The sequence below is a fragment of the Oreochromis aureus genome, linkage group 15 (genome assembly GCF_013358895.1).
Source record: "Oreochromis aureus strain Israel breed Guangdong linkage group 15, ZZ_aureus, whole genome shotgun sequence".
Classification (NCBI taxonomy): Eukaryota; Metazoa; Chordata; class Actinopteri; order Cichliformes; family Cichlidae; genus Oreochromis; species Oreochromis aureus.
The window spans coordinates 4,139,162-4,160,957 of NC_052956.1; the positions used below are offsets into that span (position 1 = coordinate 4,139,162).

Genomic DNA, 21,796 nt, shown 5'->3' on the forward strand with positions numbered 1-21,796 from the left:
TCTTCTGATTCTATGCTCCTTTAAACCACAGGCCGACCCCCTGCCGCGCCGTACGTCTTAATCACTCCAGGGGCGTGCAGGAGACAATGCCTCACTGTTTATGTGACAAGAATATAACCGGGTACGTACGACAGCGCGGGTCGCAGTCAGTGTTTATGAATGTGTGTTTATGTTCCGACTCCGTTATGGTCTGGTGACGGCATGTGAATGGGATCCCCGTGCCCCCACCCCTCCCCTTTCTATCATTAAAGGTGTGTGTGTGTGTGTGTGTGTGTGTGTGTGTGTGTGTGTGTGTGTGTGCTGTGAAGGCCAGAGGTTGTCTTATGAATGGCACCAGGCCCCGACCTTGCTCCTAACCCCCCCTTCCTACACACCTGATTATTCTCAACCAAGACAATATCAGACATGCGCCTCATGGTGCCCAGGTCAGAGGTCATGTCATTAGTGCCATTATTTTCTGCTTAAAACAGAAAAGGACTACCCCCTCCGCTACACTCCCAACACTTCCTGTCTCTTTAGCTTAATACTTCAGTGCGCTGGGTCTCGATGAATGCCTTTCTAAAGGTTTTTTCTTTTCCCCTTCGTCAGCAGGTGAAGACACTCTGTTTTAATAATAGTGGCAGGCAGAAGCTCGTCCTCAAGCGGGCTCAGACGTAGGGTTTTTAAAAACACTATGAAACATTACATAAGGCAACTTCTGCTGTACTCCGCTGAGTTGAAGTAAGTGGTTGTGGGAGATGAGGTTATGGCAAGCCATGAGGCACCTTTTTGCATTTAATGTCTTTATCCCGTCACAGTGGGACAGTCCATTAGGTGAAGGAACATGTGTGGATAAGCACAAAGTGTAATATTACAGACTTTAGTTAAAGGATAAAAAGGAATATACTCCAAGCAGCCACAACATTAAAACAACAAAAGCTGACCAATCTAAATGCTATTTTCAACTGGGATTTTTCTTTCCGACAACAAATAAGCTGCTGCTGAAGGAGACTTTTAAAACTCTTCTTTAACCCGTTTCGTTTTATTCCTGAGTTTTGTTATTACTTCCTATCCTACCGCTGAAGCACCCTGTTGTGTTAAAGCACTGTGTGGTCTTGATTTGATAAAGTTAATTATGGTATGACTGTAGGCTGCTTTATTGATCAAATACAGCTGTGTCATCAGCTCTGAAATTTTCCAAGACATCCAAGTAAGAAGTAACATTCTCTAAGGTTGTGGGCAGTCACACACAGACCTCTGGCGTGACGTGGCGTTTTAGCATATGCACATTCTGACATCCACCCATCATTACGCCTGTTGCTGTAATGTTAACCATCTCTCCTTCCTTGAATCACTTTGGGTCCAAATTTTTTAGTTAAAGTCATATACGTGGACATTTTTACTGTTCTCACCACATCAACTTTAAAAACAGCTGTTCACTTTTTAATTAATGCTAATATCTTAATGTGTCTATAGTGTAAAATCTATACTACTAAATGAAATATTAGCATCGCTGAAAGCTGGACTCTAACTACATTGCTGGTTTGAACTGAACTGTGCATAACGACATTGAGCCCACATGGTAACATAGAAAAAGAAGCATTTTCAAGTAGGAATATGAATATCTTTGGGAAGGTTGTTTGTTATTTATTTATTCTTGACCTCGGGACCTTCACAAAATAATGTAAAAATAATGTAAACCCAAGGTCTGGATACTGGCTACAGCATCTCAGTGCCTTCAGTGAATGGAGTCACAGAGCCAATGGAAAGATTTATTTTCTTTTAAATCTCGTTCAGGTTTTCATGGTAAATATATTTTTCCAGTTACATTTATTAAAAGGAAAAAATTATTTCGTCTTTGCTGCTGGAAACATACCAGCGTTTAACCGGCTGCTCGAGAGAGAGAGAGCAAGCCTAAAACATACATTTTCTTTAGATCCATTAATAACGACGAGAGATTTCCTGCTCAGTCTAAAGTCAAGGTTAGCCCTTTTCAAGAGCACAAAACTGGAACTTCATGTTCGGCTTAATCAAGGTGACCACTGGGATTTATTAGTATTCACTGACAAGGAGTCAATGCACACGCCTCACAGCAATTTACTGCACTCCTCAACAGGAGAGATGTAACTTTCTTTCTCATTAGCCGCAGCAGACACTCTTCCACTCTTTTATTTACCTCCACCCCTCAACCTTCCTCCACAATAGCGCAGAGGATGGGCTGCCAGATGATAGCACCTTTGTCTGAGCGGCTCTGCGTGGCTACCGGAGGGACCCGTTTTCCTCCTCGCAGAAGCTTGTCATCTATCATTACTTGAGGCGGCCTTGAGAATGATTCTGGCAGACAGCTCAAGCTTACCGTCTGGGGGCCCAACATAAACAGCACACTGCTGGGCAAACAAGGGTGATGATGACCATTATTTCCCAAGATATGTGGTTTAAAAAACAAACAAACAAACAAAAACTTTATTGAGTTTTGTTGGCAGGCAGTGTGACATTTCTGATCATTAGAATTTGTAATTTTTTCCATTCTCACAAATTGCTGTGTGGATTTAGGGCACATTCACACCAAGAATGTCTGGAGCAGATAAAACACTCTAGATCTCTAAATCTTTTTGGTTGAAATTTGAACAGCAGCATTCAGACTTGGCTGTGAAACAAATAACCGCACCATGGCCCCATGAAAATGCAACTCAGCATGCTACTCTGAGCTGAATGTGGTGCAGTTTGTTTGGCGTAAGAACAGTCGTACCAACTAATGGAAAAATCCCCAAACCACTCTGAGCTTTATGGGCACATGGAGACAGATGGTAACACCTTACAGCCGGCGGGTAACCACTAGCTGTAAGATATTCCCATAGACACTTTCAATTAGTGGGTAGATGGGTTAAATGCAGGGTATCAAATAGTGGCCCTCAAAAGTTTAAAGGCCATTCTTGTAATATCACTGAAAACAAAAGTGATACATGTACGAGGAACGTGGTTACAATGAGCAAAGTGGACTAATTAAGACAAAAACTTAACTTATCATAATGGAAACCTATAATTCTGTTCCACAATACATCAAATTTACAAACTTATTGTTGGATTACTGATAAGGAGTCCAACAATAAGTTTGGACTGGAGTATAAATACCACATAATAAGGCAAAAGTGACTATGGCTGTTCTAGACGGCCAAGACTATCATAATGACCTGCTGTTTAATTCAAATAAATATTTTTTTTGCTATTTAAATACATAGAGGGTGGACAAATTAATGAAAATAACTCATTTTTGACCAGTTGGGGGTATTTTGTTGGCATGGTCTGTCCATTTAGAAAGGATACAAAGGCTTTCTGAGTGAACATCATTTCTGTCCTGATTGGAATGATCTTTTTTGGCATCCAGGGTTTGGTGACTGAGGTTTTTTTATAGTGACAAAATTCTAAGAAAAATTCTGGAAATTTTGAAATTAAATGAATTTCCCCTTTCACCTTTTAAAAAAACTACTTTATTGTAGTCGTTTAAAGGAACTCCTAAGGTATTTGTTGATTTTTTTTTAAAGTATTAGAAGGTATTAAATGTTTCTTAAAAAGAGGAAAGAAAATGCAGAAAGGTCAAAAGTAATGAGCTGCCCAGCCATGAAGCTCCCAGCATGCAGTTTTTGCGCTGATGTTAATGCTAGAGGAGGTTTTAAGCCCTGCAGTTACTGAGTCAGGAGAACGCTGGTGACTTTTACCAACTAAACACCTCAGCACTCAGTGACCCCACTAAGTAACTTTACATGGTCTTTGCAATAATACCTAATACTGCTGATCATGGAATATTTAGGAGGGAAGAAGTTACACAAACTGACTTGGCAACAGTGGCCTCGTATTTAGTGCGCTCTGTAGAACGACCATGTCTTTTACAAATGTTTGGAAAGGCAGACAGCATGGCCACCTGGGACTGGGACCAGAAACACCAAGGCGAATTTAGATTAAAACGGGCGGCCCAGTTCTTTTGTCTATGGAGTGTATACTTGAAATGACTGAAATGAGTCAATAAAAATCCTACAGTGCAGGGTTTGTTGATTTCTTCACGTCATCCCAAACTAATGCAATTATAACTTGTAAAAAAAAGAAGCAATCACAAAACAACAACTTTATAAATGCTAACAGTGCAGCAGTGATGATCTCTGGATCTCTTGCCACCTTCTAGCAGCACAATGATCACACAAACAAATAACAGGCCTTTCACACTCTCAAGCCGTGACGCGGTTCATTTCATCACAAAGACTGAGGACAGCTGAGACATTTCTCGCCTATTAATATCAAGTAAATTGAGAAGTGCAAGTGTAAATTGGCGTTATAGGTTGCCAATTTCGTCGGCTACTGTAAAATATGACTTAAATTTATTCAAGTGAAGTTTTCATTACATGAAGCAGTATTCATAATGAATCCATACACTGACAGAAACTAATTTCTAAAGGATTAAGCATATCAATCTCACTGTCACCGAGTCTCTTCTTTGCTCAGATTTCTCTGACAAAGCTATGATTCCTTGCCAGAATTTTTTAGGCCGCGTTAGCAGCTCTAAGAATGCCTGATAATATCTCAACCCACTCAAATCTCAGCCTACTTGAACACTTCAAGAAAACCTTTCCCGAACAGCAATTGTATTTTCAATCTGCTGCATTAGACTGACCAAAATGTAAACACTCTACTCCACACCTGGCCCACTGTAAGCTGTGGCAGAGCATTTCTGTTACTTAATAACTAAGCAAAGAAATTCCTGGTGCACAAAAGCCCACTGTTATGCTCAACTGGTAATTACCAACTTGTACACTACTTGAACCAAAAAGTGGTAAATACCGGTGGTTAAAAATTCCAGCTGTGTTATTAGACTTCAGCACATGATGGACTGCAGGCAACGGCCTATAGCACCAAACTAAATTTAACCTCATACGACGGCTCAGACTACAACACACGAGTTGCAACTGTGATCAAAGGGGCAGGATAACTATCACATACCACTGTGGGCCACCTTCCACAAACCCAACACCACAGAGTGATTTTACACCTGGAGCACCCCAGTGAGATATGAACCCAGCAAAGAACACACGTAATGAGTACCGTTCATTAGCGATGCACTGACCCAGGACAGGACATACACACACACACACACACACACACACACACACACACACACACACACGCACACGAAACCCCGCCTCGGTGCCTGTGGCGCCCATGCCTGGTCACCTCGCTCCGGGATCAAAGCCAGTATGTCGTTCTAATCAGTCCTCACAGTGGGCAACCCCATTAATTCAATTCTATTTCATCAGCGGTGAGCAGACCACCGGAGGGGTCTGCGCATTCCTGGGGTCCCGCGGTCCAGGAGTAATCCTATCTCTTAATGACCCGAGATCAGACTCTAGCCCACGTAATTGCTTCGAGACCAACTTTGTTTTGCTTGCCGACATAACTGCGAGATCATCGCGGGAAAGAAACAAAGACAGACACAACTCATTTTATGGACACGGCAGGGAAGTCAAGCAGAATTAATGACACCATATATCAAATAATTCCAGACAATCAACCCCCCGCCAAACCAGGCCAACACTACATGTTATGCACAGTAAGCTGTATCAAACAATCAAGTTTTTGTCAGGTCGCATTAGAGCATAATCAGATTAGATTTTTTATAGCCTTTCTCCTCTACAGCAATATCGTTAGTAAAATTTCTGAAATTAAAATGGCTCCAAAGAGTTTCCATGGAAAAAAAAAACAATAAAAAGACAAGGCAGAATATGACTGACTCATGTTTTATTGTGCTTTTGTATTATGCCGTCTGCCTTGTCGGTGGCATAATAAGATGTTTATTGGGACTTAAGATAATGAGCTTTTCATATCTTACCGTACCTTTGGTCTCTTGTGGATGGGGATGCTCATCACAGACAAATTAGATCTTTTGAGTATTGCTGTCTACACCTGCAGAAACAATAACAGTTGGTAAATGGGGAGGCTTCGAGGAAAAAAAGAACTGCTATAAATGTGGTCCTAATACTCTGGTGTTCTCAAATATTAATAAGAAACAGGTTTCCATTCACTCAAAGAGTATGAAAGTGAGGACAGATCTACACACAGACTTACTATTAATGGCTCTACAACAGTCCCGAGAGAATATCAGAGGTCAACAATAGACAATTGGCAGCGGGAGATAGCCGAACTAAACATATATGGCTGGAAAGCTCCTTGGGATTAGTAGCAAACAAATGTCTGAGTGAAAATGTGAGAAAAAAACCCTACAATAATACACAAAAGTGAAAGCTCTGCTCTTTTTGAGATGACGACAAAGGAGTTTTTGCATGGGACGTGACACTTCAAAGGGCCTCATTGTCGCACGTAACAACAGAGCTGGTGTTGGTAAAAACAGCGATCATCTGACTCCTCGACGGTGGCAGCCTTTGGAAGTCACCACGTCTCCTTCTTTGTTTGTGTCTGTGTATTTATGAAAGAGTACGTGCTTCTGTTTGGAATCCATGCACAATGACATTTTTTTTGCTGAAAACAAGTGAGGGGCAAAAAGGAAAAAAACTTGGTAGACATCTTTTTATCGTTTTGATCACTGCAAATAAATAAAGATCAATTTGGCAAACAAAGAGACTAAAGCTTTAAACAAAACATCTATGGTGTCAGAGTTTTGGTGATGTCTTTTAAAAAAAATTTTCATGACCTTTTGCACTGCAGCGCACAATTAAATAAAAAGAGTATAATGACATTTTTGTAGATTCTCTAATATCTAATATCTGAAGAGCACGGGGCTTCAACAAGCAGATATCCACCGCAGGTCACGCAGGAGTGGTTTTCACAAAATGTTAGGAGAATTAGCTGATGCCCCTGCAGCACACAATAGGAGATGATGCAATCCCACTACCACATTTACTCAGTTACAGTTTAGGTAAGGGTCTTGCCTTAGTACAGGTAGAGCACAGAAGGACTGTTTCCTACCTTCGTACTGGACATCACACAGGCTTCGTACAGACTAGGAAACTGGCAGATTAAAGAATGTCGGATCCGACTACGCCAGACATTGTCAAAAGCACTACTGTCATGTAATATATATAGTATATACGTATACATACATTTCTCAGAGCAGCCTACATAAACCGCTATGCAACACAGCCACACTGAACTTTAAGAGCTCCCAAAAAAACCTCTTGTTCTACTTTCACAAAGAGTATTGCCTTTTCTTTTTACTGAGACACCAAACTCGCAGCTGTAATTCTCAGCCATGTTCAACTCAGTCTCTCACTGACGACGTAGATGAGGCAGTGTGGGAAAGAACAAAAAGTTAAATTAGGCTCCCTTCATCGGAACAAAAAAACACTTCTGTTTACACATTTCTGCGAGTCCACATCATTTAAAACTCCAATGCAAAAGAAAACGCGCTGTGTTTAAGCAAGACACTGTTGGTGCCCTTTTGTTGCTGTGATTGTTAGACAACCGATAATCACAGCATTTGTGTACACATTTTTGATGTGAAGCTACATCTCTCTTTTCCTTTACTGTCCCTCTGTGAGCTATGCCAAAAACATTTTCTTCTCCTTCAAAATAATACACCGATATAGATATATTAGTTCCCAGGATGGGCTTGTCTGTGGAAAAGCAGACAGGGAAACGTTTTCAAAAAGGGAAATGTTATTGAATGCTCATTTATCGTGTTTCGCTGACACTTCCTCCGAGTCACGCGCATCACGTCAGACTTAATAGTCTGCAGGGCTGGATCTTGAGTGCATTTTGTCTTTTTTAAGATGAAACACAGTGAATGAAAGCTTATTTCTTTATTCTTGGGGTGGAGGAAGAAAAAAAAAGTCTGATTGCATTTGTGATGATTGTGCAGGAATGGAAAGGGCTACCTTGCCAAATCTTTCTCGAGAGGATGATAAAAGACAACAGCTCGCTGGGTTTTAAATATTTCTTTCCACCGTCAATTTATGGGGCTAAAATACATCTGCTGCTGCAGAGTCTAAAAAAAAGTTGTGACATACGGCTGTTTATGTAACAGTGCCAAAATAATCCAGAGTGAAATCTCATTAAAAGTTAGAACACAACAAAGTGTGCATATATAAGAAGTATATTTTAAGAAAGTCATAATGAATATGCACCTGAATATAATGTGTTTTGCTGCCACCACCCATTTTCTTTATGGAACGTAAGATTAGAATTTTAACTACATAAACAGTCAATAACTTCCAGGCAACTCATAATATTGTATATATTGGGTTTGATGTGACAAAAATTACCAATACTTATTATCCGAACCAAGCGCATTGGCACTGGTGTGTAAACGAAAACCTTGAATTTCTTTCTCGTATTTTTTTTTAAAACAAAATGAGTTGAACCCCCGTAGGAAAAATGTTTACTTTGGCATGAAATTAGAGATGTTTTCCATTAACTCCACACAAAGGAACATCATTAACCATCTCATTGACTTCTCCCTATAGATTTATATTTGCTCTCTTCCTCTAATTGTCTGTGCATTTGTGATGAAATTCAAATACTTTCAGTCCAAAGGCCACTCCTGAATGATATTTAACATACTTAATAACCTTAAAAATGAAAAATATCACAGGGATAAAAAGGTGAAGCGGTACAACTTTCAGTCACTCGCTGCCTTACTCAAACAATGTACAGAAAAAGTTCTACCGTGTCCGTTATTGTAAACTTGTCAGAATGAACCCCAGTTATAAATCATCTACGTAATTATCAATTGATTGAAGCAGCTAACTGTGAAAACCACATGGAAGTATAATACATCAATTTTAATGACATTTCTTAATCAGAACGCTGAGCAATCAGCAGAGACCAATTAAGGCCTGAGAGATAGAGACCCGCCATTAATAATCACACTTGGCTGCCATCACATTGGCTCCATTCTCAAAAGGGTGTTTGAGCAGTTTTGAAGTGGACTATTCATTTCAGGGTAAAGGTATTGCCGCAAGACTCAAGAGCTGCAGTAGGAACGGGAAAGCAAAGTAAAAAGAGTACAGCAAAAAGCTGCAAATGCCGAGCAGCTTCATGTTATGGCCACGCCATCAAATGACTGGTGTGACTACAGTTAAAAAAACTCTCTCATAAAAAAATCAAAGGGCTTCTTTTCCAAGTGGCAATGAATTCTTGTCCACAGAGGGGGGAATGGATAAGCCTATCTCGCAAACGCTGAGAAAAAGAAAATGTCTACCCTTCAAAGCTATAAAACCACACCAGGGCCCACGGGCACAGAGCAATGACAGATATCTTTACAATGCCACCTTCAGCTGCAGCCTTATTAACGTTATGGTCAGTTTTATTGCGGACAAAGTCTGTTCATCTTTGAATGCAAAAACAGCCAAGCTGCAACGCATAAAACGTACCAGGGGCACAGAGACCAAGCAGCAACATTGCCCTTTATGTCTTTCCAAGCAGGAGTTTACTTCTCTCTGATTTTCACTTTGCATTTGCTTGGCTGCTGATACGAGTGGCAATTGCCTGACTTTTCAAGTCTACTCCAATGAACTGTGTTCATGTAAAGAGAGGTTAAACAGCCAGGGTTGCATCTGAGCGAAGGTAGTTGTATAACCAAAGTCACTGTCATTGGCGTTTCCTTTTTAAGCTTTATGCACTAAAATCCTTCTCATGCACAAAGTCTTGAATGATCAGGGTCCATCATATCATAAAGGTGTCACACTACCATATTATCCTAATAACACACTTCCCTCTCAGACTGCAGGCTTAGTCCTGATTTCTAAAGCATTTAAAAGTAAAATGGGAGGCAGAGCCTTCAGCTATCAGGCCCCTGTCCTCTGGAACCAGCTCCCAGTTTGGTTTTGGGAGACAGACACCCTGTCCAGTTTTAACTCAAAACTTTTCTTTTCGATAAAGCTTATAGTCGGGGCTTGATAAGGTGACCTGAACTTTCCCTTAGTTATGGTGCTGTAGGCTCAAACTGCTACAGCAGCGGTCCCCAACCTTTTTTGCGTCACGAACCGGTTTATGTCCGACAATATTTTCACAGACCGGCCTTTAAGGTGTCACGGATAAATACAACAAAATAAAACCAGTACCTGCACCAAAAAAAGAAGATTTATTCATAACACACGGGAAAAGACCCAGGGAAACCAAGTTAACGACAAAAACAATTTTAAAAAATTACGACAAAAACTGATAAAAATGCTAAAAACCATACATTTCACCGCTGTGCTACACAACTTCAAGTGAGACACTGAGCACTTCTGTTCACCTCTTTTCACTCCCCGTGTGTTTATATACCACCAACATGTCATTACATTTTTGTCTTTTCTCGTCCTTAATGTTGATTTAGACTTATGCAGTGAATCTTTGCAGAGTGTGCAACATAACCTACGTAAGCGGTTGAAATGGTTGCCAGCACTCATACTTTTGTGTAGCGTTTTATGTATTAATTACATCGTGGTCGTGTTTTATATGCGGTGCCAGACACGATACAAACAAATAAAATGCTGGTACATTTTTCCCATCCTGCGTCCCTGCTCTTTGTTGTGGTCAGTTTCTTTTTCTTTTCCTTTATTTTTTGGAGGCAAACATATTTGTCCCTTAAGTTTTTCCACTTCTTTGTAAATTCCCTCACGTCCATTCTGACGGTTTCAGCGATCTCCCTCCAGGAATTCGCTACCATCTGTGAGTCCTTATATTGGAGCAATGATTATCATTCCTTATTGAGGCAATGATTGTTATTCTCTCACTGATAAATTAAAAAGCCGTGCTGAAAAAGTAGCCGGAAAGCACAGGAGTCGTCAACAGTGCTGAACAGGCCAGTTACAATAGTTGTGGGCTGCATTAACAGGACGTGTAGATATGATTTCTGGGCACGTTCATGTCATGTTACGGCATAAGGTTTCAGAGGGGTTTGCGGTTACAATGTACCTATGATGTAGATTTAAAACAAAAGTATATAAAGTATACCCTACGAGTCTGCGCCTCTTTTCTCTTTCCCCTTGCCTCTCAACCGGTCACGGCGGATAGCCACCCATCCCTGAGCCTGGTACTAACAGTGGTTTCTTCCTATTATAAGGGAGTTTTTTGTTCCCACTGTTGCCAAGTGCTTGCTCATCGGTTGTCAGGGTTTCATCCAGAAATACTAGGATCTTTACCTTACAGCATAAAGTGCTTTGAGGCAACTGTTGTTGTGATTTGGCGCCCTATAAATAAACCTGAACTCAATTGAAAATTGAATAGAATATGCGCTAATGTAGATAGTCCAATTTTGATAATGTGGTGACCCACTTACACAGAGTTTAAATGAATAAAAACAGCCCCCTTTCCTTTTTAATTTGTTGCTGGCTGTCATACAGTAATTACTAAATACAATTAATGACCCTGGTCATTGTGCTGCAGGTATTTATACAGAGAAAATCTACTGCCAACGTGAATTAATCAACAGTGGAGTGCATGCATCGCAGCATTAGGATGGCTGGGATGGTGCCAATATTTTATAAGCTGTTGTGGCCCTTGAAAGAATACATCCAAGCTAATGCAAACAGGTTGTAAATAGGACAATATTACAGATGCACATCACACCACCTGTAAACACGTGATTTATGTACCCTCTTAACTCAAAAAGCCACCTTTTAACTCGCGCAGTTGGAGTATGCAAATCAGACATGGCTCTAAGTCAGTGTTATGTATACTACAATTAATTGTGAACTATTTACATATTTAGTCCTCACTGCAGATAAATGATTCAGAGGCTTCCCCTCAAACAGATCCCTTCAAAATAAATGCATGGTGAAGGACAAAGTAGGAGTGGCATCCCCAGATTCAGGTAAGGATTTCAGAAGATTACTGGGTAAACCCTGCTTTTAGTATGTTTTCTTGTTAATACCAAGACAAATGGCAATTTAAAAAAAAGAAAAGAAAAAATCCACCCTGCGGCACAGGCACACAGACTATATGCTGCAGTTACATTGTGGCACCACTGAAATGACAGTGGCAAAGCTCAAATAGTTTTAGTGTAATTTCCCATGGTTCTGAGACAAAAGGCAAGTGAAATGAGTTCAAGTGACTTCAGTGACCGGTGAAATTTGTTTTCCTCTTGAAGTAATTTGAAGTCTGGTTTGCCTCAAGCAGACAGAGTTGGTTTGAGTCTGACATTCCACCTCAAAACCTCTTCCAACAGGCCTCTCTTTAAGCTTGGCTTCTCCTCTAGGCAGATTCAATTATTCAATTTCAAATAAATGATTACATAATGTGTCCGTGTCCTTTTAAGGCCCGGTGCACTTCCCAAACAATGTCTGCTTTAGTCTCCTTTTTTTAACAACTTGGACATAGCTCGAATAGGTTTTGTATTACATTATAGATGATGTTTATTCCAAAGCAGAGATAAGATAGTGAAGTGCACCTTATTAAAATGACTAAGGTTTATAAAAGGGATGCCTGGGGAGCTGTGGCCGTCAGCTGCGGTGCAGAAATATTCCTGTAGACAGGCTTAATGGGGGCCTGCATAAACAAGAGGAGAAATGGCAGTGGTTCTGTTGGTTGTGATGGTCTACAAGATTTAAAAAAAAAAAAAAAAAAAAAGATTTTCCATGTCCACCTCTGTCACAGCCCGCTCCCTCCCTTGATGGTGCAAACCTACGGCATCATCGCATGGGGCTAACAGGCTTAACCTGCCCCCTGCGGAGCCACTCACCACACAGCAGCCTCCCAGAGTGCAGCGGCCCTGAGATGTAGCCTCACAGGCTTGAGTCCAAACCAAATCCTCACCCCGTGTCCCCAAACATGTCAAGTGAATTTAAACACTCTATGTGGGTATTAGCATTAATGGAATGGTCTTCAGTTTTCCTAACAATGCTTTTTTTTTTTTTTTTTTTTTGGCAGGAGGACCAAATACTTTCAATGCCACACTGAACAAATGCAATCCGAGCTAAAGTTACTGGTAAATTTAGAATTTAAGTGCAGCCCTTGGCCCTGGTGTTATGGCCTAATGGCTCACAGCCTTTTGTGTAGGGTGGTTCAGCTTCCTGGAAAGCATAGCTGTTTGACAACAAACACACTCATGCCACGTACTACATATTACAGCCACAGCAACACTATGACCACTTAACACTTTTATGTCAGCAGATTGAAAACCTAAAATCATTACACCACAGAAATCCTAATGTTAGGTGTTAATATTGAAAAATATGTGAAAAAAAATATACAAATAACATTTAAATATAAATGTATATTAAAGAAATGTTAACCTATTCAATTAAACAGTACCAAAATTCCTAACTTTTAAAATCAACAACATACATACAACAACAGAAACTAAGCTTTGAAAGTGATCTATTAAATCAAATCTCCATGGATGCAGGAGGTTCAGAGCTTAGTGCATTTTGAGACCATTTGAGTCTCTGAAAAGGGAAACTGCAGGCTTTTTAGAAATATGATACCAGCATCACTAGCCCTTGAGCGACTGTGTTCAAGAGGGCAGCTGAAGAGACTGCTTTTCATAGTTCACTGATCTCTAAAGAGCTTGGGAAGCACGGCATTTGCTCATGGCCTTATGCCCCGTGTGTTAGCAAGTATATTATGCTTTGTAATGGCCAGTTATGCTAAATATTCAGCGGCATATTTAAACAAAGACATCACTGTCCCAGAAAACCAATAAGGAAAGTTTAAAGGCTCCCTTAAAAGCTGCAGGAGAATAATTCAGTACTATTGGCAAAGAAAAAACTTAATGTGGTAAGTATCTGATCCATCTTCATCTTTGTCCTTGAAAGGCATCTCCCCTCTCAGTATTTAAAATAGGATTTTAGTTTTCCTTGAGATAGTATTCAGATTTACAGCAAAAATGTTTTTAAAATATGCGTTAAAAAGACGTTACAGCTACTTTTTTTAAATAACAAGTGTCACTTTGAAAACACCTAATGGAAAAAAATGAAAAGATCTCACTATGCTTTGTATTGGAAGGAAAACGAGGTCTTTTGGTCATCCTGTCACTGAAAACGCCTTTATCATGTTGATATCAAAGCAGGGCACGGTAAACCAACTCAAGACAGATCAAGCATTCTCTCCACGCTTGCTATCAAGCTTGAATACACTAACAAACATGGCCAACACAAGCTGAAACCCACCTTGATCAATGAGACATAATATTTGTTAAAGCACTGAGTTAAAGCAAGCTTGCGTATGAGCCACAGAGTCATTGGCATACAGTGGAGCCCAGGTGGAGCTTGGGGTGTAAATGATCTAAGGTTCTGCTCATACATGGCCTTAACATTGGTCTTGGGTGGTACAACTACAGGTGGACTGCTCCTGAAGGGACTCGATTAATGCCCCATTGCTCAGACCACATTTGGAGATGGTCTAGATGGGGATACCTCCCCATTCTTTAAGCAGTCTTTACACAAACGTGTCCTTGGACACATTGAAAGATGGCCTGCTCTAACTAACCTGCTCCTTTTCCAGCAACAAACAGCAAAACAGTTGGTGGAGTACACGTGGCAGACTCTTTCCTGCAAAAAGCATTTCTGGTTCCATCAAACAATTTTTAACCAGAACCAAATGCAGATGATCACATCATCAAAAATATATTCTTCAATTTTTTTAAACCAAGCATCATAAACCTAATCACACAACTAACAAAAATACATATGTTTCTGTCAAATGAGGCGAGAGACTCATTGTCTTAATTATATGCAGACCGACCGTGTTAATGCGGCCAGTCAACCTCGAAAGCCCAATTCCACAATTCGCAATAGCCTGTCAGAGTGGGTCTAGATTTGCTTTACATAATAATGGGTAACAGGTTCAGTAGCAAACTGAGCTATGTAGGCAGGACTTTAACATTTAATATAATAATATAATAATGCAAGACTTTGATTATTTTATAAACGTGGAAGTAAATCAGTTATAAAGTCGTCACCCCAGACGTATGTGATGAAGCACGCCAGGTATGATGAGGACTAAATTCTTGCTCCGTGCTGCTTTTAACTGCAGCTCCTGTTGTTTCAGCATGACTGCTTGAAAAGAAAAACTGAAAACTTGCTAAGCAAACTGACCTTGAGGTCAAGTTCAACCTGTACAGAGATTCCATGCTTGCAATTTGCTAGCAGCACAACAGCCAGAAAAATTAACCTAAGAAAAAGGAAATAAATGCACTAAGAGTACAAAAAGCTACCCGAGTACCATCTAAGTGGCTATGGCAATTTAATACAGTGCTTCCTGAGTGAACTGAAATAACGGTTCAATTAACACAAAAACAGAAGCAAAAAAACAGGAGCAATATTAAGAAAACTGCTGGGTACACCGTGTTCAAAGGAGTCAACATTATTCACCACTAGCATCAAAGGGTTAGCACAAAATGTATACATAATGTACTGCAAGCCTTCTTGCTGAAGGAAGTCTTTACAGTAAATACAGTAAGTAGTAGCATGCAATAGATTTATGTTTGTATAGACAGAGGAGAGACATTAATCTTGTTTTCTAACGTAGGACAAGAAAAGAAACCACCAAGAATATTTCCTGTAATAAATGATTTCCTTAAACAAAACCCATAATTATTTTTTATTATTATTTAAAAAAATAATATCACATTTCAGAAAAATAAAAAAAAATATATTTATGAAATGCAAGGTGTGTTAAAAAGAATAATTCAATTTCAAAGTGCTTTAGGTCAAGCCATTCACCAGTAACAACTGAAGCACATACCGTTAGAAAGAACGGATTCGTGACTTTCATGTGGTTGCTGGAAGGTGGCATAACAGCAGCAGTGGCTGCAGTGACCACAGACAAGCAGACAGGTTTAACTATTGTATGGACACAAGTGAGTGTCCGGAGAGGTCTGCCTTGAGCAACATTGTAAGTTTTGTATGTAAAAGTTTATATTCAGCCATATACTTTACATTTTACTGCAATTTTCTGTCCTTTTCCTTTAAAAAAAACAAAAACAAAACAAAAAACAGTCTTTTGAAGATGGAACATAATTTTTTTAATACCCTGTCTGCATGTGCTTAAAAAAAAAAAAAAATATATAAACAAAATTTTATAAATCATGTAATAACGACAGTTACGTCACATTAATTCAGTAAAAAAAATATGTTAATAAGAAAATAAAAAGATTTTAAAGCTGTAGATGTTATTGCTAAATTCAACTCACTGTCACCTGATTGTGTAACAGGCTACAAGAATCTGATTTCACATTTCAAAATCTCACATTTCAGATCCCAGTGTGTGGGTACTGTTGTTTGAATATGCTGGTGTTTCTAAAGGGGTGCACGTGTACCCCCTAAAAAAAAATTACTCACATACTCAAAGCAGCCTCTATGAACATGCAGAGAGAGCACAGTATAAATCTGCTAGAGCAATGTGATTACAGAAGAAAGGATACCCTCTTTAACCTTGGAGAAAATAGAGTTCATTGTGTGCCAAAGAGACAAAAACATGCACAACTGCTTTTCATTTTCATTTTGATTGGGGGCGGGCTGGTCCAGATTGGCCTTCTAATATCCACTGCTCCAACAGAATCAGCGTAATTGCCGGCTACATTCACACTTTAATATTTTGCTTTGGTGAGCAGGCTGCAGATAAACAGAGGCATTACATGTACATTAGTTTAAAAAAATAAATAAAAAAAACGAAAAAGAAAAAAGGGGACAGTGGAAATTGCTTCATCTTATCCAAACTGCTGCCGAATAGCTATTATGTTTATCTGACTGCTGTTACATGAAAATAACTCAGAGCTTGGCTTTCTACGGTCATATTTATTGGCAAGTTTGGCACAGCTTCTGCTTCCTCGACTCCTTGAAATACACGGTTGATCACCGGAGGCAAAACCCAGTGCATCACAACTTCATCCAAGTACAAGAAAACACTGTACAGCATTTCATCTTTTCTACCTCCTCAGCCTGCATTTAGATCACACATTCCACACCGGTCAAATTATACACGCTTTACCCCGTGTTCTCCTTCTTGGAAAACGTGGTGGAAAAAAAATTTATAATAAATGGCCTTGAGCTGCAGTTTTGTAATTTGCTGACCATAACAACAGGAGTCGTTTTTCGCTTGGCCTTTGCTAATAGGATAAATGCCTCTGGGTAATTTCTAAATGAATTCCTCCGGCCAAAGCGGTTCCCTAGACCAACCTAAATCACATTTGATATAGAAGGATTATCCCTGATTGAGTTTATTGCAAAGAAGCTTGTGACAAACTGAAGAGACCACAATACTTCCACAGAGGTAAGGCTTGCCTGACAATAAGGCTCTGTAGCTTAACACACGCTACAGAGTGTGTTAACACCTCTCCATATAGTGCTGCTGATGCTGCTGTGTGATCATCCACCTGCGGTGACTGGTTATCCTAAATGTGCAGAGCGAGAGTTCTCCCTCGAATGCAGCACGTGAGGAGAGAAGACCCCTGCTAAACACAGCAGCTCTCAGGCAAATGCATTGTCTTACCTTATCCAGTCCAGAGCTCCCCGTCTCTTCAGAGAGGACTAGCACTAAAGCCCCTTAATCCCTGCCTTGATTTGTGATAGCCTGCTAGGTTTTCAAATGTCATCAGCAGGGAAGTGTGTCCTGCTCCTGCCCCACATGCTCAGCCCATTAATACAATAACAAATGTTGGATGCATCTTCAGTATAGCAACACACGCGCAGTCCTGTTGGGTGGCCGTAGCCTACATCTATTTATATACAGTAAGTCAGGCTCATAAACAGGGATCAGCACCGGGGAGACCATCCAGGAGGATCGACAAGTGTGCTGTTGGATGTGAGAGTTCACAATAAATCATGCTAAATATGGACTACAGGCAAAATGTGATAATTCTGTGATCCATGCTTTCGCCTCTACAGCGCCTTCACACTTGCACAGGACAACAGCTCCTGCCCGGTCAGAAGGTGCATTTGTAAGACAGCATTGACTCGATGATCATCGGGAACTTTCTGCAAAACACAGTGTCCTTCACAGCCAGTGCTCCACTTCACAGCACTGCACTGTAACAACACATGGGACTTGTCATGAGCAATGCTTAGCTGTTTGAAGGATGAGTCTTGCCTAGTGCAGGCTACAACTTTACACGCATCTGTGGAATATAATAACAGGATTTTATTTATTTATTTATTTTTTCTCAAATCCACTCCAGAGCCACAATAAATCTTTCCCTTACAATCTGTGCAGTAGTGGGATTTGTGCAGCTGTAAATTCAGAAGATGCACAACTGGGGTAAGTGACATTGAAATGAATTTCTTCTGCCTGGTCGTTTGCACATGACTAGAGGCTTCTAGGCAGTTTGTCAGAACATGACCAGCTGATTACACCTGAATTATTTTGGTATTTTTATATATATATATTTAATAGCGTTGCTATAGTGACCAACTGTAAGTCCTAAATTGTTTGACATTGACGCCGACCACTCCTTCTTTAAATTCCCAAACCTCGATCTGAGTCGTGAAGTTAGTTTTATTCGCCCTCCTCTTAACGGGAGCGCTTGCGCACAACGTGAGCGCCGTACACACCATTTGGTAGGCTATGGTCCTCAGCTAAGGGCTGGCAGTGAAACTGATGATCCCCCTCATTCATTCATGATAGGACGAGTGAACTCCTGCCTTAACACAAAAGCGTGTAAAAAAAAAAAAAAAAAACGAAGCAAAGGCGAGAGTCAGCGCGGTGTTTCTTCGCACCTCCGCTGACCGAGCGCTTACCTCCACCGGCCGCTCGCTGCTCCTGTCCCCCGGCGTCTGTCCTTGTTTCGCTCCGGCGCTGATTATGTATGAATGCTGTCTTTATCCCGCAAAGACCGCTGTTGCATTTTACAGCAAAAGGAGCAGCACAGTGCAGTGGCAGCGGCTGTGGGCCGGTCTGTAAGTGGCCTGCCTGCGCTCGGCTCTGCACGTCACCAAGTGGAGTGGACAGGACTTGGCAGACGGGCTTTCTGCGCGGCGGCGGATCTGAGATGTAAGCGACTGCTTGGACGGACTGGCACACCGTGTGGCCACTTTACTCCCGATGCTGCTCCTCCCCTTTCACTTTGTTTCTCTCACACAAGCCCTACAGCGCCTCCCACCCGCCACTGTATGCCATCGCACGTACCCGCAGAGAGCTGTGCTTGCACTCCAACATCAGTGGAGCTGTCCTCGCAGGAGGTTCCTTGGATCATTATCAGCCATGAAGGGAGTTCCAAAGGTTCACTCGTATTCTTCTTCTATTACTTAGACAAGCAAGCAAGAAAACAAACTGTTCTAATTTTATTATTCACTAAAAAAAGAAAAGAAAAAAAACAGTGTTTGGGGTGGTTACAGCTGAAATATTCCCAAACAATCTTCCCAAATAAATCCAAATTACAGATGAAAGGTGCACTAATGCTGGCTGTTCTTCATTCCCAAAACCGCTGTAGCTTTCCCCGTCCTACCTGGCGCTTAAATGCTGGTAATTACATTCACTTAGCATCCCGGTTGTAAATCAGCCCCTGATTAGATGGCTAGAATGAAAATCAACAGGGCCCTCTCCGGCTTGATCCAAATTGCCTAAAATCAATGTCCTTTTTGCTTCCCTAACCACTTTTCCATGAGCGCAATCAGCAATGTGACGCGATCAAGCAAAGGTGGAAAGAAATAATTACAGAAAGTCAAGAAAAGACAGCCCTGGCCTCTCACTGAGGACATTTTGATGCGCCACGGCAGGAAAAACACAGGTGTGGACGATAAATGAATTCCTATTCGGCAGATTTATTTGTTTTGATAGTTCAGCTTTATCTCGGCCCCTTCTGGGGACCGGCTACTTGTGGGGCAATTAACTCAAGACAGAAACCTTCTTATCCAGGGAGAACCTTTTAATGCCGGCCATATCTTTACAGCCTTCTAAAACTTTCAATTTGTCGCCCAACGTGATTATTTGTTCTTACCTGACGGATTATCTCCCTGTTAGTGGCACATGGCGCAGAATCCATTACAGTCTTTTTGGCTCGCTGTCATCAAGCTCCCCTTTCCTGCCTCGACTGCACTGTACAAATGCTTTCACTTACTTTGCTTGATTAGTTCTCCTCTCAAGACCATGTGGGCGTGTACGGTCTCTTTTGGTTGACAACTCTATCATTTTCTTATTAAGGTAGTTCAGTGTGATGTTTGGTGACATCTGGTTTTTTTATATTTGATGTAACTCATCTTCAGCTAGAGCAGGAGTGTAATCAGCCCCAAGTGAACACACCTGCACCCTTTACAGGACCTAAAAGTAACTTATAAAGAGTATCTATGCAGGAGAGTTAACATGCTGGAGCAGGAAAACCCAGATACGGAAAGGAAACATGGCTGAATTTAGTTGCTTTGTTTTCAGGGTCAGCGCCACTGAATCTTCCTACCACTAACCACTGTTACAGGCTCTTATACGCTAGAATAATGCCCCTTAAAATAAGAATTATGGCTGTTTATGGTTATAATACAGCACAACAAATGTTTTCCTTTATGATTTTGTATCAGAATCCTGTTATTATATGTTAAATATTACCAGGTTTGGATATTTTGTAGCAAAAAAACAACAAAACAGAAGCTGAAAAGCATTAAAATATTTTTTTTTTTCAAGGGATGAAGTGTTTTATCAGCTATATGAATCAAAAGTGAGTGTTATATATAGCAGTTGGAAAGCATATCCATAGTATTTACAAACTGGTATTTAATCAGTAATAATGCATCATACTTTACTGTAACCCCTACTGGAGCACAGTTATCACTCTTACTTGATGATTAAGTTTGTTGACATCATCTTATTCCCAGCATAGCTCAACCCAATTTCCACCTTAGGTCTAATCAGCCTGACTAATTAAAACACTTCCGCGGGCGTGCAAACCTATTCATTTGAAAAAATATTTATTAAAATGAAGTGGCGCAAAAAAGGGCAATATTTCACTCCGAGTTGTGCGAGTTACTTTCCACCAGTCCAAAAACAAATCATGGCTTCGCAGTAACCTCTGACAAGAGGACAGACTTGCATGTAGTGTGTAAAATTCTACGGCGTTACTTTAAAAAGAACAAACAATTTTTTTTACTTTCGGCAGAGCACAAATATCATGATCACTGGAATACAATTTAAGCGTATGCACTCCTCAAAATGCCTGGGTGAAATACTCGAGTGCTCTCCACTCCAGAGACATCCAGCGTTGCATCAAAATGTCACACTTGGCAGAATAGATAGTGGGCCTTATCAGGGGTCAAATTCTATTTTGCAGTAATTTCTGAAGTCTTTCAGCTGTGCCTTTCAGCTATGGCAGCATGTGAGACGGTGTGCAATGGTGTGTGCTAATTTGTTGTGGAGCCCAGTGAGCCAAATCGGAGCCTGCAGGTTGTACTTTGAATTAATAAGAACTTCTTACATTGTGCAAATAAAGCTTCCTATCTGAGATCTTTGTTTTTTGGGGGGGAACGAGTCTCCCAGAGGGGAAAACTGGGTATGATGTACAATGATGGAGCAAGCTCTTAGCGACTGTTTAATGGTGATGGGCTAACATGACTCAGAGTTCAGCAAGGGAGAAAGATGGGGGTGGAAGGAGTGTGCAGTGCATCTCCGAATTTAATGCCAGCTTTGATAAAGTTGCAGTGCAAGATCTGTAAGAAGTAGGAACAATGGGCCGTTGTTGCCTGATAATTAACAAAATTGTAGCGTATCTGTGTCTGCACTAACGGCACCAGCATAACCTAATGGTGTTTTGTGGTTTGAGAGGTTTTGTTCTTATGGAAATAAAATGGGGTCGTGAGTACTTTGGCTGTGTATCACTACATCTGAATGTGTGAAGGCGTTTTGGGTGAATACGCTGGAGGTGGGCGATACATTCAAAGTGCGAATCTGTACAAACGTTTATGTCCAAATT

The 21,796-nt window shown here is 40.7% G+C and overlaps 1 protein-coding gene across 4 annotated transcripts in view; it reads right to left on the minus strand.

The window, feature by feature from the left end:
• LOC116332312 (kelch-like protein 29) overlaps nt 1-19,916 on the minus strand; it is a 255,737-nt gene extending 235,821 nt beyond the window's left edge. The window contains exons 1-2 of one of the 4 annotated variants that reach the window (XM_031755229.2): nt 18,642-18,948; nt 5,860-5,928 (exon numbers count right to left, since the gene is read on the minus strand). The gene's annotated coding sequence lies outside the window, so the exon portion shown is untranslated. Of the gene's footprint in view, nt 1-5,854; nt 5,929-18,641; nt 18,949-19,840 lie in introns of those variants that run through there. The other 3 variants (XM_039599415.1, XM_039599416.1, XM_039599414.1) reach the window with 3 other exon arrangements.
• Nucleotides 19,917-21,796: the final 1,880 nt, after the last annotated feature.